Raw genomic sequence first — 22,720 nt, forward strand, 5'->3', positions numbered from 1 at the left:
CACGAAGAACAGCCCGTAAGTAATTAAGATTAATTATTTGGTTCTGTATTGGTTTTGACAGAACTTTATTGAAAACAAAGCTTTGTGAAAAGCAATTCAACAACATGAATAATAATAATTTGTATAAATATTTCATCTTTAATGCAGTTAAATGCCCCTAAGCACTTCAGAAGACAGTAAAATTTGACATTGTGCCAAATGAAAAGAAACACAATTGTAGACCAAAAGAGTTGACATGAGTAGCGATAAAAATAGGAGCTGGAGAGGTTTGTGGAAATTCGTTGAACCACACCATGTCCCAATCTTTGGATTGCAAAGAAATGGATCCCTACAGACCCTGATAGAACCAAGTACCTAAGTGAACATGAGCAACCCCCGAAGTGGAATCAGACAGAATCCTTGACTGGCGGTGGCAGTGTCCCCTCACTGATATAGCCCGTTTTGACTCCATTAAAACTGGTCCCCTTTGACTTTCAGATTTGGCCATTTGGTTGTGTCCAACATGTTTGCCATATAAGATGCTGGCACATGCTTATAGATGTGCCATTGACATAGCATGGCGCCATACAGCAAAATGTCCATCTTCTTGACCGTTCAGTGTTCTAAATGGTGACAAGCTGACTACTCTCTCTCTGTACTAAAAACCAATGTAAGCCACAAAGTCTGACAACCAGCAAATTAGCACTGAAAAGCTGATGCACTAAAAAGCCATGCAAACTGCAGAGGTGGACAGCACTCAAGGATGTGCAAAGTGAGTAAGTGCGAAGAAATGAAGCTAAGAGCAATAAGATGCATCCTGTGTAGATGTGTGAGAAATGTGTGCATCTCCAAGCTCAAAGCAACCTGGCAGTAGCATGTGAATTGTAAGTGTTGCTGACCTCCAAAGTAAAGACCCAAAAGGCTGAAGCATTGCAGGAGCTAGTCCCAGGGCAGGTATGATGATGTGGTGATGCTGGTGGTTTGCTGATACAGAATTAGGTGGAAGAAGGGACAAAGAGGATGGTGTCCATAGAGCACACAGAGACAGGGCGGTGAAGACAAAGTTGGATGAAGGACCGGGGAAGCAAGCAGTGAGCTGCCACTGCCAGGTAGCCACTCTAAGTTTCATGTTCAGAATTGGCGTCATCTAGTTTCTTGGGGAAGGAGAAAATTGGAAGCTGCATCAAGATGAGGTGAGTAGGGTTAGTACAAGATACAAATGCATGGAGATTCTGTTGTCACCACTCACTAACGAGATTTGCAACTTGCCCCTTAAATCTTAAGGGGAAATTTAGAATCATTTTCTGCAGAATTTTTCCAGTGTCACCACCATTTTTCACATTTCTGACCATTGCCATTCAAGGAAGTGAAAAATTCTACCCACAATATATTTTCAAATAAGTCCCCTGTGCAAGCCCATGGTTTATCTTTATATTTTGATATTACTAAATGGTTATGGCATAAATTATTTGCCTAGTGTATCAGTTTGAAACTGTAGAGAAAGAAGGATCAAATGGATAATATAAAGCTAGGCTGTGTGCTGGTGATGTAAAGGCATACAATAAATAAACTGAAAAAGGATCTGCAACAAAGGAAATTGTAACGAGAGAAACAATTTTGATGATCTTTAATTTTTAAAAGAATGAAGCATTATAAACTTACACTTTGCTTTTATTTTCACTGTATTTGAACTTTTAATTTCCACTTGTACTAACAACTAAGTGATAGAACTGACTTCCCCTTATAGCCAAGTGTTATTTTCAGAAATATCTACAGTGCTGTAGTTCAGGTGGCTTTTTTGATGCGGTATAGGGCAGCATTGTTGCTTTTCTGATGTTATTAACAAATACGCAGTGGTTTGTGACAAATTAATTTCTGGGCGTGACAGCCACCAGTATATTGTTTCTGAAAGGGAAATATATATGCAAGCTGTATGTCTTTCCCTTGTTACTATTTTTACATAAATTCATGGCCCAGATTTGAACAGTACCAACGGTATATATTTATGTGTGAAAATAAAAATTAGGAGCAGAAATAGAACTTACACTATTCAATAAGATCTTGGTCGGCCTGATTACTCCACATTCATGCTGATTCCCCGTTAAGCTTTCACCCATTTTCTGACAAAGAATCTGTCTACCTTTGCCTTTAAAGTGTTCAAAGTTTCTGTTTTAACCTTCTTTTCTGCAAGTTTGTTTCAAAGAGTCATGATTCTCCACAACAACATATTTCTCCATATTTTATCTTAAATTGATGACTCCTTATTTTTAAATAGTGACCTCTAATTCTAGGTACTCTGATAGTAGGAAACATCTCTTTTACATCTGATCTGTAAAGATTGCTAACAATCTTACTTGTTTCAATTAAACTCCCTCTAACTTCCTCAACTCCAATGTATAGAAGCACTGACTGCCAACCTTTCCTCATATGACAAGCAAACCATTACAGGAATTAGTCTAAATAACCTTCTTTTGAGTGCTTCCAATACATTTACAGCTCTCAATAAGGAAAGCAATATTTTGCACAGTACTCCAGGTATGGTCTCTCCAATACCTTGTAAAGCTAAAGCATGACCAATGTTACACTTATAAACATGTGCCAGCATCTTGTGTGTACTCCTCACCACAAACAATAATATTCCAATAATTACTTTTTGTCCCTGCATAGTAGGCCTTTGCTCAATGCCTTAATGCACTAGGACATCCATATCAATTTATGTTTCTACAATCTTTCAGGATTTAGATGATATGATTTTTTTGTTATTTCTTCCAAATTGAACAATTTCACATTATCGCAACATTATATTTTATTTTCCAATTCTTTTCCCACACACTTAACCAATTGTTATGATTCCAGTCAGATCCCAGACTGAAATCATGTTTTATAGACCTTATTTGGTTTTATTTTGATTTAACAAGGTGTCTTTCACTGCAGTATTAACATGCAATGCTGCAGATTAGTTTGATTAACACAACTGAAGTTTGTTACACAACAGAACAAAAATAAAATAAAATTAACCACACTAATTACATATAATGCAATTTGCAAGTTTTTGAAAAATGGTGAAATACAAACCCGACTATCCCAACACCATCACTTTATTGCATTCAAACACAAGAAGGAATTTCCTTCTTAACTACATTTATAGGTTTGACTTAATGATTTCTTTCAATTTCTGTTCTCGAGGACCTTTTTCTTGATCAGTTTTTCTTTCTTAGCTGCAAATAACCACTTCAGGATTCTACCCAAACACTTCTGACCTGGAGTTTTCAAATAAAACCTTTACAGTGAGGTACCCTATTTCCTAGCTATTCAGAATTGACTCTATTCTCTCTAGAAATGGTTTCGTATATCTAACTTCAACCAAGATTTCCACAAACTCAGATCTAATGTGTTCCATGCTATGGGGGTTTCTTTTAAACAGTAAACAATCAGAATTTCTCATGGAAAACAAGCTAATGATCTTCAATGTTTACTCTGTCTATTTGTAAACCTCTCCCATGTAGGCAAATTCCCATTATTACCCCAGGAAATAGCACTTGTATCTCTTACTCAAATAATCAAAAATCATAGCTTCAGAAATACTGAAAAGTTCATAAAATTAAACCCTGCATACACAAAGACTGAAACCCATACGCCATTCTTCATTCATAATGGGATAAGGGTGTTGCTGACCAGGCAACATTTTTTTGCACATCCCTAATTACCAAGACGGCTGTTTTGAGTCAACTACATTGCTGTGTAGAGTTGCATGTGAGCCAGACGAGGTAAGGATGGCAGTTTCCTTCCCTAAAGGACATTAGTGAACAAGGTGAGTTTTTCTGATGACCAACAATTGTTTCATGGTCATCATTAGATTCTTAATTCCAGATATTTTATTAAATTCAAATTCCACCACATGCTGTGGTGGGATTTGAACCTGGGTCCCCAGAATGTTATCTGGGTCTCTGGATTAACAGTCCAGCGATAATACCATGAGGCTAATGCCTTCTCCACTGTCAAAATCTAAACTCTAAAATTAATATATTAATAAATATATAATCATATCCCTGACATCAAATAATCTATTTTCCTTTGTAGCCACCTTATGTCCTCTCCATAACCTTCTTTGCTATCAATCTTTGTGTCATCAGCAAATTAACAACCATCTTGTCATTCAAATCATACTTATACATTGTAAAAAGCTGAAGCCCTAGCACTGATCTCTGTGGCACACCGCTTGTTATAACTTTCCAGCTAGCAAATGATAAATTTTCTGCTAGCTAGCCAATCCTCTATCCATGCCGGTATGTTACTCTATGAGGTCTTATTTTCCAAAAAGACTTTGATGCGGTACTTTATCAAGTGCCTTCTGGAAATCTAAGTATAGTGCATCCACCAACTGCCTTTTATCTACAGCATGTCATTTCCTCAAAGCACACTGAGTAATTCACTAAATATAACTTCCCTTTCTTAAGAACATGTTGGCTATGCCCGATTACCTTGAGCTTATCCAATTCCCCTGCCATAACTCCTTTAATAATACTTTCTAACACCTTCTCTTTGACAGATATTAGGCTAACTGGCCTATAATTTATTTATATTTATATCTCCCTTCTTTCTGAATACAGTATTTACATCCACAATTTCTAAAATAGTGAAACATTTCTCGACTTTTGGGATGTTTAATATAGTTACAAATATTAGCCACCTCTTTTCATCTGATTTGCGTGTAGCTCAGTTAATAATTGAGATATGATGCAGAATGTTTTTCCTCATCCTTCTTATAACATTAGTAATGAAACATCCAGAGATAAGTCATAGATTATTATAAAACTAAGAATGATACAGAGGCACACAAGAAGATATTAGATCAGATGACCTAATTTTAAGAAATATTATGAAGGAGGAACACAGGACCGAGAGGCAATGAGATGAAGGGAAGGAATTGTGGGGCCAAAGCAACAAAGACATAGCCACCAATGATGAATCCATCAATACTGGAGATGTAGACGGTCAGATTTTGAGGAGTACATATATCTCAGAGTGTTGTAGGGTTGAAGATTAGAGAGAAAGGGAGATAGCAGGCCATGCAGGGATTTGAAAGCCAGGATGAGAAAAGTGTGTTAATGTCAGCAAAACTGTTAGTATTTACTGCCATTGCTCCACTGAAGCTGACAGCAACTTCTGGAGTCCAAACATGCACAGAATGATGTGGAAGTCTAGAAGTGGTTGTCTGTAATTCAACATTTTCCCAGAGGCCACACCATTGAAGCCGCCTTAGATTGCATTCAATGGAAAATCAATTACAGTGACAAGGATTTCCACTTTTATGCTGTTAGTTTTTCTGTAAAACATTTGAAAATGTTGGAACTTATTAAATGATGTGCGACAGCATGCTTAGTGGCACAATAACTTCAAAGCTAATACTGAGCATGTTCACTGTCTGTGATAAACAATTTCATATTTGTGGAATGTCAAACTCTTTGCTAGTATTAAAATGCCACACATTTTAATTCAAAAAAGTTTTAGCCTCTATCTTAATCCAGTCAAGAATAATTTCTTATGTTATCTTCAAATTTAAATTGAAAGTGAAGAATGTTAAATACGTTCAACTTTTTGGCTTGTTCTATTTGAACACATCAATGTGATTATCTCTTTACCTCTCTGCTGACATCACTGCTGTTGTGCACCAGGGTATCCCTTTAACTTGGTGTGAGAGTTAAACTGCTGTTGGGAAAGTGTGCCATAGAGAGTACTAGATATTTGTCAGTATTTTCTTCAAGATCAGCAGTGAGCACCAGTGCTTAGCTGCTGATCTCATTTTCCTGACCAATGTACCTTTATTCCTAATTCTATTTAAAAACAATTGTTAAGATCTTTAAATTTAATTTAGAAGTATGATTAGAATGGCAACCTCTGAACTTAATTTGTAATGTATCTTGATAAGGTGAAGTTGCCATAATCTTACCAGATCATAGGGTTACTCTCTCATTGCGGGAATAGAGACAACTATCAAAAACCAAAAGAACTGCGGATGCTGTAAATCAGGAACAAAAACAAAATTGCTGGAAAATCTCAGCAGGCCTGGCAGCATCTGTGGAGGAAAACGGAGTTAACGTTTTGTGCCTGGTGATCCTTTCTCAGAATATGTGTGTGTATTGATGGTCTAACTTTATGGTCACCACACCTCAGATGAGACAGAGGTTGAGAAGGGGAGTACTTCATGGTAAACTCACCCTGTGCAGAATAGAGCATACGCTGTTGGTAACTTCGTTATAATTATGACCTGTCAGATCTGTTGTTTCACTGGGTACAAATTGATGTTTAGGTGGTAGGCTGCTAGTAGATTGGAAAATTCAGGCATAGCTTTTTTCCAGCCATTCCACAAAGAAGGTGTCTAATAGTGTTACTGACCAAAATTAAAATCAACTTTCTTTTATCTGACAGACTGTTGACAGTAGAATAGCATTATTTACAATTTAATTCATCAACAATTGCAAATTAATCAACATCTTTGAAAATTACAATGGAAAATCAATACAGAAATGGAAAATAGCCAAAATATATGGTCAGCTAAGCCAAAGCTGAAATTTAAAGATTAGTTAATGTATCAGCAGAACTCAAAATAATTTTTGAATTCTAAGTAAAACTTATTTGTCCATAAGAGGGCGTCATGTGTCTAGTTATGGTACAGCACCCAATCAGTTAAGAAAATGCCACATGATTTCCCTTTGGTGTTTGAAAAGCAGCGTGGCTCTGGTAATAGCTAGAAATGGATTCTAGGTCTTGTCTGCCTTAAAGCAGGTTTACACATGTATTCATTACATTTAATATGCTGGACGAGAAGTGAAGAGATTCATGTACAATACTCATTTCTTCTCCACATTGTGCAGGCTTGATTCATGATTAGGTCCAAGTTCTGGTGGTGACATTTAAATTTTACACTAATCTGAGCATCATACCCTCTGCAAATTAATGAGTCTGTGAACAGTACCATGCATTTGTCATTTGAATTTATACAAATACAATGAGCTCCCCTGGTGATGTTGATGGGCCTCAGCAGCTGTTCAAACCACGAAATGTTCAGACAGTATCCACCACATTTTATCACTTGTCCCTTTCAGTGGACTTTATAGGCTGTCATTTGTGCACGAATCATGGTGGTGGTTATTGATAGGCCTGGTAATTATCTATGACTTTATATCCCTGCTCTGACCCCAAAACAATGAGCATAAGTAATGGATCACTGTTCAGAAAATTACATTTGTGTCATTGCAACAATCCCCAACCATGAGGTCAGCACAAGTTCATTTCGGAAGATTGACACTTACAAATTTTGCTGCCATGCCAAATAGTTGCAATATTTTGCAGATAAAACTTTGGAGAACTGGAAACTGCTTAATCAGGAAGTGTGCTGCCTGCAGCTGTGGTGACTGTGCAGTGATATTCTTGACAAGCCACGTGATAATTATGTTGTCATTTTCTTTGCAAAATTATCAAACATGGTTGACAAATGTAATTGGATTATCAAGAGATTCAAGAAGGGAGAGTAAAACGCAGCAGTTTGCTATCTGGCTATTTCAGTTGTAAGCTGCCACTGGGAGGCCGATTTCCTTGAACTAGATGAATTGTGTCAGTGGGTGTGAGAAACACAATAAAGACACAGCCTGTGTTTCCAGTGAAAATGAAAAAAAATTTTTTTTTGGAATGATTGCAGACCACCTGAACTTGGTATCTACAATTCATAACAGAATATCTATGCTCAGATAAGATCAACACTTTTAATTTGCTTAATTTCTTTTATGGTCAATATCTTTGGATACTATGTGCTGTTAATTAAGTCAGCAAGCTCTTTTCCGGAAGTGTCAAGAATGTGCTAATATACGAACTGATGATATTACCTCTTAAATACTGAATTTTATATATTTCTTTTGATGCAGCAATTGACAATTTGTTGTGTGTCATGTCAGTAGTTTTCTTAAAAATTGTATCCGTTTTGTAAAAGTCTAACCTGTACAGCATCCTCTCTCTCCGACTCCTACACATGTGCCTTCTTGAGGGCATTCGAATGAAGTCAGCTTTAAATAGATTTCACAGAACATTAGAACCTAATGTAGGATTAAAAATCAAAACAAAAATGCTGCACCAATCGTTATAAGAAGAGGTTGGATAGTCCAGGACGTTTTTACCTGGAACATGGGAGTCTGAGGGGTGACCTTATAGCAGTGCATAAAATCATGAGAGGCATTGATAAGATAGCTAACAGCCTTTTCCCATGGTCAGGGAGACTAAAACTAGAGAGTATAGGTTTACATGAGAGGGGAGAGATGCAAAAGGGTCCAGAAGAGCCGTTTTTTTCACAGAGAGGTTGGTGAGTGTCTGGAATGGGCCCCCAGAGGTAGTGGTGGAAGTGAGTGCAATTCCGTCATTTAAGAAACATTTAGACAGGTACATGAATGGCATATGTATGGAGGGGTATGGACTAAACACAGGCAAATGGGACTAAGTTAATTGCAAAAACTGGATGGTGTGGACAGGTTGGACCAAATGGCCTGTTTCCATGCTGAAGACCTCTTTGACTCTGTGACTCAGCAGGTCAAGCAGAATGTGTGGTGAGAAATGGAGGTGATGACCTTTGCTCAGAACAGCAATTCTGATTTTATAAGAAGTGGATTGTTCTGCATCAATGAACTGAGCTTTGAATTATTGCTGGCGGCTAAAAACTGGCACTGTGCTCCCGAAGAGTTACAAGTGGATTTGTGTATCATACACCCTTATGATCAGACAAACCATTAACAACATCACTAATGGACTTTACGGTCAACTTGGTCCTTTTATAAAAACCTCTTTAGGGATTGTTGTGTTCAGAAGGTAATAAATGTAGATCCTGTTGAAACCTCACTAACCACTGATTTATAATTTACTAGAGGTTTCATTATCTAAGTCATTTGAAATCCATGATAGTCCATACACTTGGCCTTGGAACTTGTGCAACACGTTCTGATAAAGATGCTGCATTGAAAACATCCCTGTGAAAAAAAGCCTGATCTCTTTTATTGTTTTCAGTCAGTAAATGTATATACAGTATCAGATTTCCTTTTTGCTACATGGTGGTAACCTGCCCCCATTCTTTGTCAAATTGTTTGACTTCTATTCTGTTGATTGTGATTTGTTCTGCAGTACCGATCCACGCAAGAAGATCTTAGAAGGTGGTGGTGAACTACCCCTTTGAACTACTGCAGTCCATTTGCTGTAGGTAGATTCACAATGCTGTTGGGGCGGGAGTTCCAGGATTTTGACTCATCAGTACTGAAGGAACCGTGATATATTTCCAAGGCGGCATGGTAAAGACTGGGAAAGTGTACAGCAAGTCAGCATAACTATGAAGCAGGCTGGGACAGCAGACCTGCATCAGAAGGACATCAGCAGGAGATAAAAAAAACAGGGAGGAGTCCCTTCAACTTGTTTCTACCTGTGAGAACTGAAATGTGATGTCGTAGGAAAACAGGTAGGTGATTGGCAGGGTGTTTCTGCCCTGTTTCAATTCATTGGCCAATGGTTTAAATCAAGAGACATTATGAGAGCTGAAGAGTACAGTTAAGAACAGAGATAATGGGAACTGCAGATGCTGGAGAATCCAAGATCAATTCACTTTAAGATTTAGCACCTTAACCAATTCATTAAATAAGATCAAATTGGCTAACAGGCGATGTTTTGCAGCTGTAGTATGTGTGAGCTGGTGGATGCTGATGCGACTCATCGTGATCATATCTGCTTGGTAGATGTGTGGATTTCACTCAGAACTGACAAGCTGGAACTCAAGGTATGGACTCTGTGATGCGTCAGTGAGGGGGAGAGTTACTGAGGCACTATGTTTCGGGAGGTAGACACACCCCTTTGATTAACTACATCCATGGTCAGGGATGGGGTGTGGGGGTATGACTGAGAGTGAAAGAGGTATAGTGATCCAGAATTAAGCTGTGGAGGAGCTCCTCCAGACCAGGTGAGGATGGCAGATTTCTGTCTCTGAAGGACTTCAGTGAGCCAGATGGGGTTTTCCCAACAATCAACAACCGTTCCATGTCATCAGGAGATGCTTAATTGCAGATTTCAGTTTTTAACTGAATTCAAATTCTACCATTTTCCACGGTGGGATTTGAACCTGTGTGCCCAGAACATTAACTAGGTTTCTGGACTAATAGTGTAACAATAATACCACTAGGCCTATCCCAAATTTGGCACAATCCCTAAAATTTAGCACAGGAGGACTTTTCAAAGTCACCTGGGCAGAGTGTACCATGGTCGTTTCTGATGCCTGGTCAACTTTTCTGTCACAACTAAATGACTTGCGTGGCCACGTAAGAGTCAAACACATTGTTATAAGTCTGGAATGACATATTTGCCAAATCAATGTAGGGACATCAGACTGCCTTCCATAAAGGGCATTAGTGAACCTGAAGTGATTTATGACAATTCAATTGTTCATCTTTGGTCAGACTAACCTAAAATTCCAGATTTATTAATCAAAGTTAATTTTCACCAGCTGCCCTGGATTACTAATCAAGTGATGAAATCAGAACTACACGATTCCTTACCAACCACAAAAACAAGGAAGCTATCACTGAGTCCCTTTGCCTTGGATCCCATGAGTGTTCACTTTTTTGACCAGGCTACCATGTTGGACCTTATCAAAATCCACTTAGACTGCATCAATAATGGATTTGCCTAAGTAAACCCACCCTGATTGATTTACCCATGATTTTCCAAATGGTGATTAATGTCATTCCTTGGAATTTTCAACAAATTGCACAACACGAGGTTAAGCTGACAGACAAGTAATTATTTTTCAAGATAAAAAGTGTGGAGCTGGATGAACACAGCAGGCCAAGGAGCATCTTAGGAGCACAAAAGCTGACATTTCAGACCTCGACCCTTCATCAGAAAAGGGGGATGGGGAGAGGATTCTGAAATAAATAGGGAGAGAGGGGGAGGCGGACCAAAGATGGATAGAGGAGAAGATAGGTGAAGAGGAGAGAATGGGTGGAGACGTAGTGAGGGGATAGGTTAGTCAGGGGAGGACGGACAGGTCAAGGGGGGGGCGCGGGATGAGGTTGGTAGGTCGGAAATGGAGGTGCGGCTTGAGGTGGAAGGAGGGGATGGGTGAGAGGAAGAACAGGGTTAGGGAGGCGGGGACGAGCTGGGCTGGTTTTGGGATGCAGTAGGGGGAGGGGAGATTTTGAAGCTGGTGAAATCCACATAGATACCATTGGGCTGCAGAGTTCCCAAGCGGAATATGAGTTGCTGTTCCTGCAACCTCCGCTTGGTTTCCCCAATGTAGAGGAAACCACACTGTGTACAGCAGATCCAGTATACCACATTGGCAGATGTGCAGGTGAACATCTGCTTGATGTGGAAAGTCATCTTGGGGCCTGGGATGCGGGTGAGGGAGGAGGTGTGGGGGCAGGTGTAGCACTTCCTGCGGTTGCAGGGGAAGGTGCCGGGTGTGGTGGGGTTGGAGGGGACTGTGGAGCGGACAAGGGAGTCGCAGAGAGAGTGGTCTCTCTGGAAGGCAGACAAGGGTGGGGTGGGAAAAATGTCTTTAGTGGTGGGGTCGGATTGCAGATGGCGGAAGTGTCGCAGGATGATGCGTTGTATCCGGAGGTTGGTGGGGTGTTATGTGAGGACTAGGGGGATTCTCTTTTGGCGGCTATTGTGGGGGTGGGGTGTGAGGGATGAGGTGCAGGAAATGCGGGAGACACGGTCCAGGGTGTTCTCGACCACTGCAGGGGGGAAGTTGTGGACCTTGAAGAACGCGGACATCTGGGATGTGCAGGACTGGAATGCCTCATCCTGGGAGCAGACGCGGCGGAGGCGAAGAAATTGGCAACAGGGGATGGAATTTTTGCAGGACGGTGGGTGGGAGGAGGTGTAACCCAGGTAGCTGTGGGAGTCAGTGGGCTTGAAATGGACATCTGGGTGTCGGTAGTTGCCTGAGATGGAGACAGAGAGGTCCAGGAAGGTGAGGGATGTGTTGGAGATGGCCCAGGTGAACTTGAGGTTGGGGTGCAAGGTGTTAGTGAAATGGATGAACTGTTTGAGCTCCTCTTAGGAGCATGAGGCGGCGCCGATACAGTCATCAATGTAACGGAGGAAGAGGTGAGGTTTAGGGCCAGTGTAGGTGCAAAAGAGGGTCTGTTCCACATAACCTACAAAGAGGCAGGCATAGCTTGGGCCCATGCGGGTACCCATGGCCACCCCCTTTGTCTGTAGGAAGTGGGTTTTTCCCTTTTCAAACAATGTGATGAGAATTAGAGAATCCCAAACATTCCCCTGGTGCCAAAAATTATCTGGAATAAGTGCAGAGTTTCATCACTTATAATCCTAACCCATCAATTACGTAAAGACACCAACTAGGAACAGAGAGACCATGCAGCACCTCAAACGTGCTCTGCCATTTACTAAGATCGTAGTTGATCTATCTGAGTTTCAAGCTCCCATCTATCCATGACAGCCTTTGCTTCCTATTTTATCAAGAATCAGTCTACTTCAGATTTAGAAATATTTAATGACTTACCTCCACCAACGTCTGACGCAGAGAATACCAGAGTTGTACTACTCTCTGAAACAAAAAATATGTTGCTTATGTCAGACCAAAAAGCATGACCCCTAATGTTAAAATATTCCTCTGAAGTTCTGGGCTAACCCGTAAGAATAGGCATCTTTCCCCACCTACCTTGTCAAGACTATTCAGGATCTTGTACACTTCAGTCAAGTCATTCTCCACTTTTTAAACTCCAATGGAAATAAACCCAGCCATTGCAAGAAATCTTCATAAGACTCATTTATTTCAGGTATCAATCTAGTAAACCCACTTTGAGCCATCTCCAATGCATTTACAGCCTTCCATAAATAAGAAGACCAACACAATATTTGAGGTGTGATCTCACCTTGTAAAAATGAAGCATAACATCCATACTTTTATTTATTCTGGGGACATTTCACAAATGTCAAATTTTAGGTAAAATTTTATTTCTTACTTTTCCTTTCTAACCCCCTTTTTGTCTTTCTGTCATGACACTATCATTCCTTCATCTTCTTGTTTGGCCTGCTGGTACATGATGTCAAATTGAATTTACCACCTTTTAATTCATTCTTCTCCTCTGTCCTTACTGCCTTCATTTGGAAATCCTTAAGTTTCATTGGTAAGGATCTAGCCCATTGCCTGCTTAGATAATTCAGGTCCCAGGGAGGCAACAGGCTAGTGGTATTGTCACTGGACTATTATTCCAGAAACCTGGGGACCTGGATTTGAATCCTGCCACGGCAGATGGTGGAATTTGAATTCAATATAAATTAGAATTAGGAGTCTAATAATGACCATGATGCCATTGTTGGAAAAAACCCAATCTGGATCAATAATGTCCAGGGAAGGAAACTGCTGTTCTTACCTGGTCTGGCGTAAATGTGACTCCAGACCCCACAGCAATGTGGTTGACTCTTAACCACCCACCGGGCAATTTGTCATGGGCGATAAGTGCTGGCCTAGCCTTGCCCCATGAATGATTAAAAAACGGCCTGTTTTCCTCACTTTGTTCCAATCAGCTTGTAGTTTCCTCGATATTGTGAGCACCATTTTTTTGAAAAGTGCTCAGCAAGTCTAAATAATTGCAGAAGCCTTTCGATGTGCTGCTGCAGCATATTTTGTTTCAGTGGAGAGAATCATAATTAAAAGGGAAATGTTATTTTTCAGAAGGACAATAAAAAATATTGTGAGCGCAGTCTGCATCTCCTCACCATAACAGTCTATGCTGTCATTAATTAAAGTGCAGAATTTCAGAAATACGTAAAGGATAATGAAAGATGCAAAGATAAATAGAAAGTGAAAAGTAAATACAAAAGTAAAATCTTACTTTTTAGCTTTGACTTGAGAATTCACAGCTGATAAATTAATTTTTAAAAGGCTCAGTGAGACCTCTGCTTATGATCATAGCTTACAACAATAGGATTATGGATTGTGTAATTGAGTATGCTAACATCTCTACAATCGAACTAGATCTGCAGAGAATAGTAAGTTGCTCTTATATACTAACTTTAAAGTGGTGATTCTAAAATGTCAGTTTTGGCAGGAAAATGTTGTACATTTTTCCAAGGAAGATGTATTGGTTGAGAGACAGCAAGTCTGCAAAATCCCGCCTGTGTATTGGCTCTTCAGTTAAGCAGTCATTGTCTGAAAAATGATAGTGGACTGTGAATATTGTGTTCTGGTCTCTGTCATGCTTTTCACATGAGAAAATTTTTGAACATTATTCTCGTGAAGCATTTCCTGTTGTACTCTCAGTGCATTCTATTCCCACATAAATGCACCCAGTAAAAGTCTTGCCAGTTATGTTTTCAGACAAATGACATGAAAAGAAAAATAAATGTAAAGCCAATCTGCACCAATAAAGAATTACATTATGTGGCAGTTTTTAAGGTACAGTACATTCTGCATGGAGTACCATGGTATGAATTAGAACTTTTTTAAAAAGTGTATTTCTAATCTGAAATGTGTCATTGTGGAAAGTGACAGGCATAGGTCAAAAACTACCCTAAAGCATAAATATGAAGTTACGGTAAGACTGATGATCAAGTACGTAGCTTTAGAGATGTTTTTAATTTGTTTATGCATTGGGGGTATCATTGCCTAGCTTAATATTTATTGTCAAAACTTAATTGCTCAGTAGAAGGTGAAGATGGATTTCCTTCTTAAACTACTACAGTGTGGTGCAGGTACACCTACTGTGTGGTTGGGGAGGGATTTCAGGGATCTTGGCCCAAAAACAGGGAAGAACAGTGACATAGGATAGTGTGTGATTTGGAGGCGAGTATGCAGATGGTGATATTCCCATGTATGTGCTGCTCTTTGCTTCTGGTGGTAGAAGTCCTGTGTTTTGAAGGTGTTTTTGAAGCAAAATTGATTAGTTACTACAGTGCATCTTGCAGATGGTACACATTACTGCTGCTGGGCATTGGTGGCGAAGGGAATGTCGAATGCTTTAGAATGGGTGCCAATCAAGTGGGCCACTTTGAACTGGTTGGTGTCAAGCTTCTTGAGTGTTGTTGAAATGGCACTCATTCAGACCAGCGGGGTTAATAAAAATAAAGTTGCTGGAAAAGCTCAGCAGGTCTGGCAGCATCTGCGGAGGAGAAAACAGAGTTAACGTTTTGGGCCTTGTGACCCTTCCTCAGAACAGAAGAGGGGAATATTCCTTCACACTCCTGATTTGGGTCATGTAGATGATAGAAAGTCTTCAAGACGTTAGAAGATGGTTTACTCACCACAATATTCCTAGCTTTTGATGTACTCAGTATTTATATGGCCAGTCCAGTTCAGTTTCTGGTCAACGTTACTCTTCAAAATGTTGACAGTAGAGGAATCAATGATGTTAATAACATTGAATTTAAAAGGGAGTGTTGAGATTGCCTCAGTTAGACATGATTATTGCCTTACATGTGATGTGGCATGAAAGTTGCAAATGGTGCTGAACAGTGTGCAATCATCAGTGAACTTCCCCACGTCTGATCTTGTGTCAGAGGGAGGATCATTGATGAAACAAGTGTAGATGTTTGGGCCTCTGACAGTACCCTGAGAAAATCCTGCAGTGACCCCCTGGAGCTGTGGTGACTGAACTCCAGTAATTACAACCAGAGATAATGGGCAACTGCAGATGCTGGAGAGTCCGAGATAACAAAGTGTGGAGCTGGATGAACACAGCAGGCCAAGAAGCACCTAGCACCTTAGGAGCACAAAAGCTGACATTTCGGGCCTAGACCCTTCATCAGAAAATGGTTAGGTTTTTCTGTACTGTGTTCATCCAGCTCCATACTTTGCTATACCCACATCCATCTTCCTTTGTGCAAGGTATGGCTCCAATCAGCAGAGAGTTAGTTCCTAATTTGTCACTGGTAGTCACTCTCAGTTCATTTCTGGAGTTCAGTGTATTTGTCCATGTTAGAATCAAGGCCAGGAGCTGCAAGTGCTGGCAAAATCCAGTCTGAATGTCAGTGAATAGGTTATTTTTTGCAAGAATAGCTTTTTGATGGCAGAGTGAATAACACTTGCTGATGGTCAAGAGTAGACTGATGGACCAGTAATTGGCCAGGTTGAATTTATAGAACATAAGAACATAAGAACTAGGAGCAGGAGTAGGCCATCTGGCCCCTTGAGCCTGCCCCGCCATTTAATAAGATCATGGCTGATCTTTTTGAGACTCAGCTCCACTTACCTGCCCACTCGCCATAACCCTTAACTCCTTTAGTGTTCAAAAATTTATCTAGCTTTGCCTGAAAAACATTCAGCGAGGTAGCTTCAACCGCTTCACTAGGCAAGGAATTCCACAGATTCACAACCCTTTGGATGAAGAAGTTCCACCTGATCTCAGTCCTATATCTGCTTCCCTTTATTTTAAACATAGAACAGTACAGCACAGTACAGGCCTTTCGGCCCACGATGTTGTGCCAAACTTTTACCTGAACCCTAGGGTCTGCCTAATCTCCACCCCTACCTTATACTATCATCCATATGCCTATCTAATAGCCGCTTAAATGCCCCTAATGATGCCGACTCTGCTACCCTCTCCAGCAATGCGTTCTATGCCTTAACCACTCTCTGAGTAAAGAACATACCTCTGATGCCTCCCCTCTATCTACCTCCACTCACTTTCAAACTATCCCCCTCATAATAGCTACCTCGACTCCAAGAAAAAGTCTCTGGCTGTCTACTCTATCTATACCTCTGATCATTTTGTACACCTCTATTAAGTCACCTCTCATCCTTCAAAGTTCCAAAGTGAAAAGCCCTCTCTCTCTCAACCTTTTCTCTTAAGACCTTCCCTCCATTCCAAGCAACGTGCTGGTAAACCTTCTCTGCACCTTTTCCAATGCTTCCACATCATTCCTGTAATGAGGTGACAAGAACTGGATGCAATACTCCAGATGTGGCTGAATCAAATTTTTGAACAGCTGGAGCATAACTTCATGGCTCTTGAACTCAATCCCTCTATTAATGAAAGCTAACACACCATACTCCTTCTAAACAACTCTATCCACCTGGGTGGCAGCTTTCAGAGAAGTGTGGACATGAACCTCAAGATCCCTCTGCTACTTCACACTGCCAAGAATCTTTCCGTTAACCCTGTATTCTGTTTTCAAGTTTTTCCTTCCAAAGTGAATCACCTCATACTTTTCAGGGTTAAACTCCATCTGCTACTTCTCAGCCCAGCTCTGCATTCTATCAATGTCCCTTTGTAACCTAGAACAGCCCTCCGCACTATCCAGAGCACAACCCTCTTTCGTATTGCCCGTGAACTTACTAATCCACCCTTCCACTCCTTCATCTAAATCATTTACAAACATCACAAACAGAGAGGACCCAGAATAGATCCTTGTGGCACACCACTCATAACTGAGCACCATGTTAAATATTTTCCATCCACTACCACCCTTTGTCTTTGAAGGGTCAGCCAATTCTGAATCCAATCTGCCACATTTCCCTCTAACCCATGCCTCCTTACCTTCTGCATGAACCTACCGGGGGAACCTTATCATATGTCTTACTTAAATCCATGTATACCACATCCACTGCTCTACCTTCATCCACGCATTTGGTCACCTCTTCAAAGAATTCAACAAGGCTAGTGAGGCATGATCAACTCCTCACAAATCCATGCTGACTATCACAAATCAAACTATGACAACAAAGTGTGAAGCTGGATGAACACAGCAGGCCAAGCAGCATCCCAGGAGCACAAAAGCTGACGTTTCGGGCCTAGACATTTCATCTGCAGTTCCCATGATCACAAATCAAACTATGCCTTTGCAAGTGATCATAAATCCTGTCTCTCAGAGCCCTTTCCAATAATTTGCCCACCACTGACGTAAGACTAACTGGCCTGTAATTTCTGAGGTTATCCTTATTCCCTTTCTTGAACAAGGGAATGATGTTTGCCTCTCTCCAATCTTCCGGCACGATACCCGTGGACAGGGAGGACGAAAAGATCATTGCCAAAGGCCCTGTGACCTCTTCTCTCGCTTCCCATTGAATCCATGGATAAATCCCATCAGGCCCAGGGGACTTACTTATCTTCAACTTCCTCAAAATTCCTAGCACATCTTCCTTACTAACAGTGACCTCCTCTAGCCTACCAGCCTGTTTCACACCCTGCTCCTCTACTAGGTCCCTCTCAGTTGTGAATACCGAAGAAAAGTTTTCAGTAAGGACCTCTCCTATCTCTTTATGCTCTGTGCACAAATTCCCTTTACAATTCTTGATCGGCCCTACCCTTTCTCTGGTCATTCTCTTATTCCTCACGTCCATGTAAAAAGCCTTGGAGATTTCCTTAATCTTATATGTCAAGGTTTTCTTATGCCCCCTTGTTGCCCTCCTAAGCACTTTCTTCAGCTCCTTCTTGGATAACTTGTATCCCTCTAGAGCCTTTCCCATTCCTTGTTTCCTAAACCTTGCTAAGCCTCCTTCTTCCTCTTAACCCGTCATTCGACCTGTCTCGAGAACCAAGGCTCCCTCACTCGACCACATCTTCCCTGCCTGCTAGGGACAAACATATTGAGCACACACACTATGCATTTTTTAAACAATCTCCACATTTCAATAGAGCTCTTCCCTGACAACATCTGTTCCCAATTTATGTTACCCAGTTCTTGCCTAACAGAAGTTTAATTACCCTTCCTCCAATTATAAAACTTACCCTGCTGTGTGTACCTATCCTTATCTATGACTATTGTAAAAGTAACAGAGTTATGATCGCTACTGCCAAAATGCTCTCCTTGCCAAGCACCAAATCCAAAGTGGCCTCTCCTCGTGTTGGTCCATCTACATACTGTGTCAGGAATCCTTCCTGAATGCACTGGAAAAATTCCACTCCATCTAAACTATTACAAATAAAATGTTTCCAATCAATATTTGGAAAGTTGACGTCACCCAGGACTACAACCCAGTGACTTCTGCATCTTTCCAGTATCTGTCTCCTAATCTACTCCTTTACTTCTCTGCAACTGTTAGGGGGTCTGTAAAAAACCCCCAACAAAGTGATTGCTCATTTTTTGTTCGGGACCTCAACCCCAACTGACTCTGTCAACATATCATTCTTGAACTGCCTTTCTGTAGATGTTATACTAGCCCTGACTAACAATGTCACTCCCCCGCCTCCTTTTCCACCCTCTCTATTTCTTTTAAACATCTAAATCGCGGAACTTCCAACAACCATTCCTGTCCCTGAGTTACCCAAGTTTCTGTAGTGGCCACAACATCGTAGTTCCAAGTACTGACCCATGCTCTAAGTTCATCCGCCTTATTTCTGATATTTCTAGCAGCGAAGTATACACACCTCAAACCATAAATGTGTCCACAATGATGCTCCATCAACCACATTTCTTTATTAACCACCTCACTCCCTGTTGTGTCTGTTGGAAGACTGATTACCTCATCTTCTGAATTATAAATCCGCTCCCCCACCCCCTGCCAATCTAGTTTAAACCATCCCGTATAGCTCGAGCAAACCTCCCTCCCAGGATACTCATGCCCTTCCGGTTCAGATGCAACCTGTCCTTACTGTACAGGTCCCACCTTCCCCAGAATGTACTCCAATTATCCTCATAATGGAAGCCCTCCCTCCTATAGCAGCCCTGTAGCCACGTGTTTAGCTGCATTCTCTCCCTATTTCTTACTTCGTTGTCACATGGCACTGGTAGTAATCCAGAGATAACTACCCTGTTTGCCCTGGTCTTCAGCTTCCAACCTAATGCCCTGTACTTCTTTTTCACATTTTCTATCCTTTTTCTACCTTATGCCAATGGTACCGATGTGTCCCATGACTGCTGGGTGCTCATGCTTCCTCTTAAGGATCCCGAAGACATGATCCGAGACATCACGGACCTGGCACCCGGGAGGCAACATACCATCTGCTCGTCTCGTTCGCGTCCACAGAACTGCCTGTCTGTGCCTCTTACTATTGAATCTCCAACTACAATTGCTGTCCTATTGCTCCCCCCCCTTCCCTTCTGTGCCACAGGGCCAGGCTCAGTGCCAGAGACATGTCCGCTATGGCCTTCCCCTGGTATGTTGTCCCCCCCAACAGTATCCAAAACACTATACTTATTATTGAGGGAAACGGCCACAGGGGATCCCTGCTCTGTCTGCCTATTCACTTTCCCTTTCCCGATAGTCACCCAGCTACCTTTATCCTGTGCCTTGCATGTGACCACCTTCGTATAGCTCCTCTCTATCACGCTCTCAGCCTCCCGAATGATCCGGAGTCCATCCAGCTCCAGCCCCAGCTCCAGTTCCCTAAAGCGGTTTGTGAGGAGCTGGAGTTGGGTGCACTTCTCGCAGGTGAAGCCAGAGGGGACACCAGCAGTGACCCTTCCCTCCCACATCCTTCAAGAGGAGCATGCACCTGCCCTAGCTTCCATTCCCTCTGCTCTAGAAACCAGAAGAATGAAAACAAACCTTACCTTACTGACACTCCACACAGTCTTTTTTTTTGGTTAGAGGAGGAGGACGGGTGGGAGACACTGCACGTGTAGTGTTTTGGGTTTAGCCAATGCCCAAATATATTAGATCCTTCCTGGCTCACGTTCTCTCTAGACACCCGCTGCTGAAAATAAGAAGGCCACTGCTGCACGAGGTAAGTTTTTATACAGGGTAAAAAACAACCTTACTTTCCCGTTGGCACTCTGGCTTGTGTTGCTGCCGCTGAATTTGTTCTGCTTTACATTGATAGCACATACCTGGACAATTTTCCATATGGTTAGTGGATGCGAAGGTTGGAGCTGCATTGGAACGGTTTAGCCAGGAGCATGAATCGTGATGCAGCACAAGTCTACAGTACTATGGCCATATTGTTTTCAGGGCCCATAGGCAGTGAACTATCAGATTATTGATATCATATGGAGTGAATCAAATTGGCATTCAAGATGCTGGCTAATCAGTGGGAGGCTGAGATGGATCACTCATTCCTACTCCTGGCTGAAGATCAATGTGAATGCGAAGAAGACAGCCTTGTCTTTTGCAGCAACGTGCTGGACTCCTCCACCATTGTGGATGGGGATATTTATGGTCTTCCTCCTCTGGTGAATTGTTTAATTTTCCATCATTTTTCATGAGTGGACACGATAGGACTACAGAGATCGGGTCGCTGTTTACATGCAGCTTCTGTTATTTGACATATAGTTAGCCCTGTGTTGAAGTTTCATGAGGTTGACATTTCATTTACCAATGCTCCTAGCATGCCCTCCTGCATGCCTCATTGGACAAAGGTTGTACTCTGGGCTTGATGATAATGGTTGTGTGGGAAATTAACAGATTGTGGTTGAATGTGATTCTGCTGCTGCTGACCTGTTTTGAGTTGCTGGACCTGTCTGAAGTCTATCCCATTCAGCATGTCAGCATCATTAATATGAAAACAGAAGTTTTTTTTCCACAAGGATTGTGTGGTAGTTTCTCTCTTACCTATCCTGTGATGGACAAACACATCTGCAACAGATTGATTGGTGTGGACAAACCCAATAAATTTTCCCTTCTTCTTAATTCATTCACTTCATGTTGCAGATTCAGACTCAGGTTGTAGAGTGTTGTCAAGCCAGTCTTGATGATGGACATTGTGACCCTCCATTCTTCCTCCAAGTGGCATTCAACGTGGAGGAGGAGTACTAGGCCATCAGTTGAGGGGTTGCAGAAAGTGATAATAAGCAAGAGTATTCCTCGCCCAGATACCATGAGACCAGGTGTCAATGTTGAGGTGTCCCAGAACAACTCTTTGCCAACTGTAACCTACTGTGTTGCCCACCTCCCCGGTGATGTATTTGGATAAAATCATTAGGTATGATTCTATGAGTAGAACTATGTAAGATTTCACTAGTCTGCAATAAACTTCCTGAATTTTGACACAAGTCCCCAGATGTTGGTAAGGGGGCTTTGTAGGGATGACAGGGCAAACATTTTCATTTCTGGGTTAATTCCAAGAGGTCGAGATAGTTTATTTTCTTTGTTTAGGTTTCCTGGCAATGTAATGTAACTATGTGGCTTTGATGCTATTTGAGAGACAAGCACATTGAGTCTGGAGTCACATGTAGGGCAGCTTACATGAGGATCCTTCTCCAAAGAATGTTAATGAATGCAAATGAGTTTCTACGATGATTGCCAATTGTTACATCGTATTCACTAGTCTAACTTTTAATTCTAATTTCACCATTTGAACCTATATTGTGAGAACTTTATGGGGCCCTGGATCACTTGTGGTCTAGAATCTGGATTACTAATGTCCACTGACATTACCATTACCCCACCAACATCCCACATCTTTTGTGGATTAAATTCATGCTTTTAGCAATGTGCCAAACTGAAAAGGAGAATCTGGGATTCTGGGAAACAGTAATATAATGTTAGAGGGCCATCTATATCTTGCACTCCTTTCAATTGCTGCTGATTTTTTGAAAATACAAAATTAGTTAATTTACGCTGAAATCTCATGCTTTCAGTTACATATGTGTTGGCCATTGTTAATTTATGCATAGCATTATAATGATCCTATATTTAAGAGGACTTTGATGCACTGAAGAAAGTTAAGAGAAGAATAATAATGCTCATGAATATGAAGTCTTAAATTATAAGAGGTTTGCTGATTTAATTTTGTCTTCTCTACAGCAAAGCAAACTGTTGATATGATCTGGTTCTGATCAATGTAGAAAGGCAAAAATAATGTAG

This window comes from Stegostoma tigrinum, chromosome 3, assembly GCF_030684315.1.
Source record: "Stegostoma tigrinum isolate sSteTig4 chromosome 3, sSteTig4.hap1, whole genome shotgun sequence".
In the NCBI taxonomy this organism is placed as follows: Eukaryota; Metazoa; Chordata; class Chondrichthyes; order Orectolobiformes; family Stegostomatidae; genus Stegostoma; species Stegostoma tigrinum.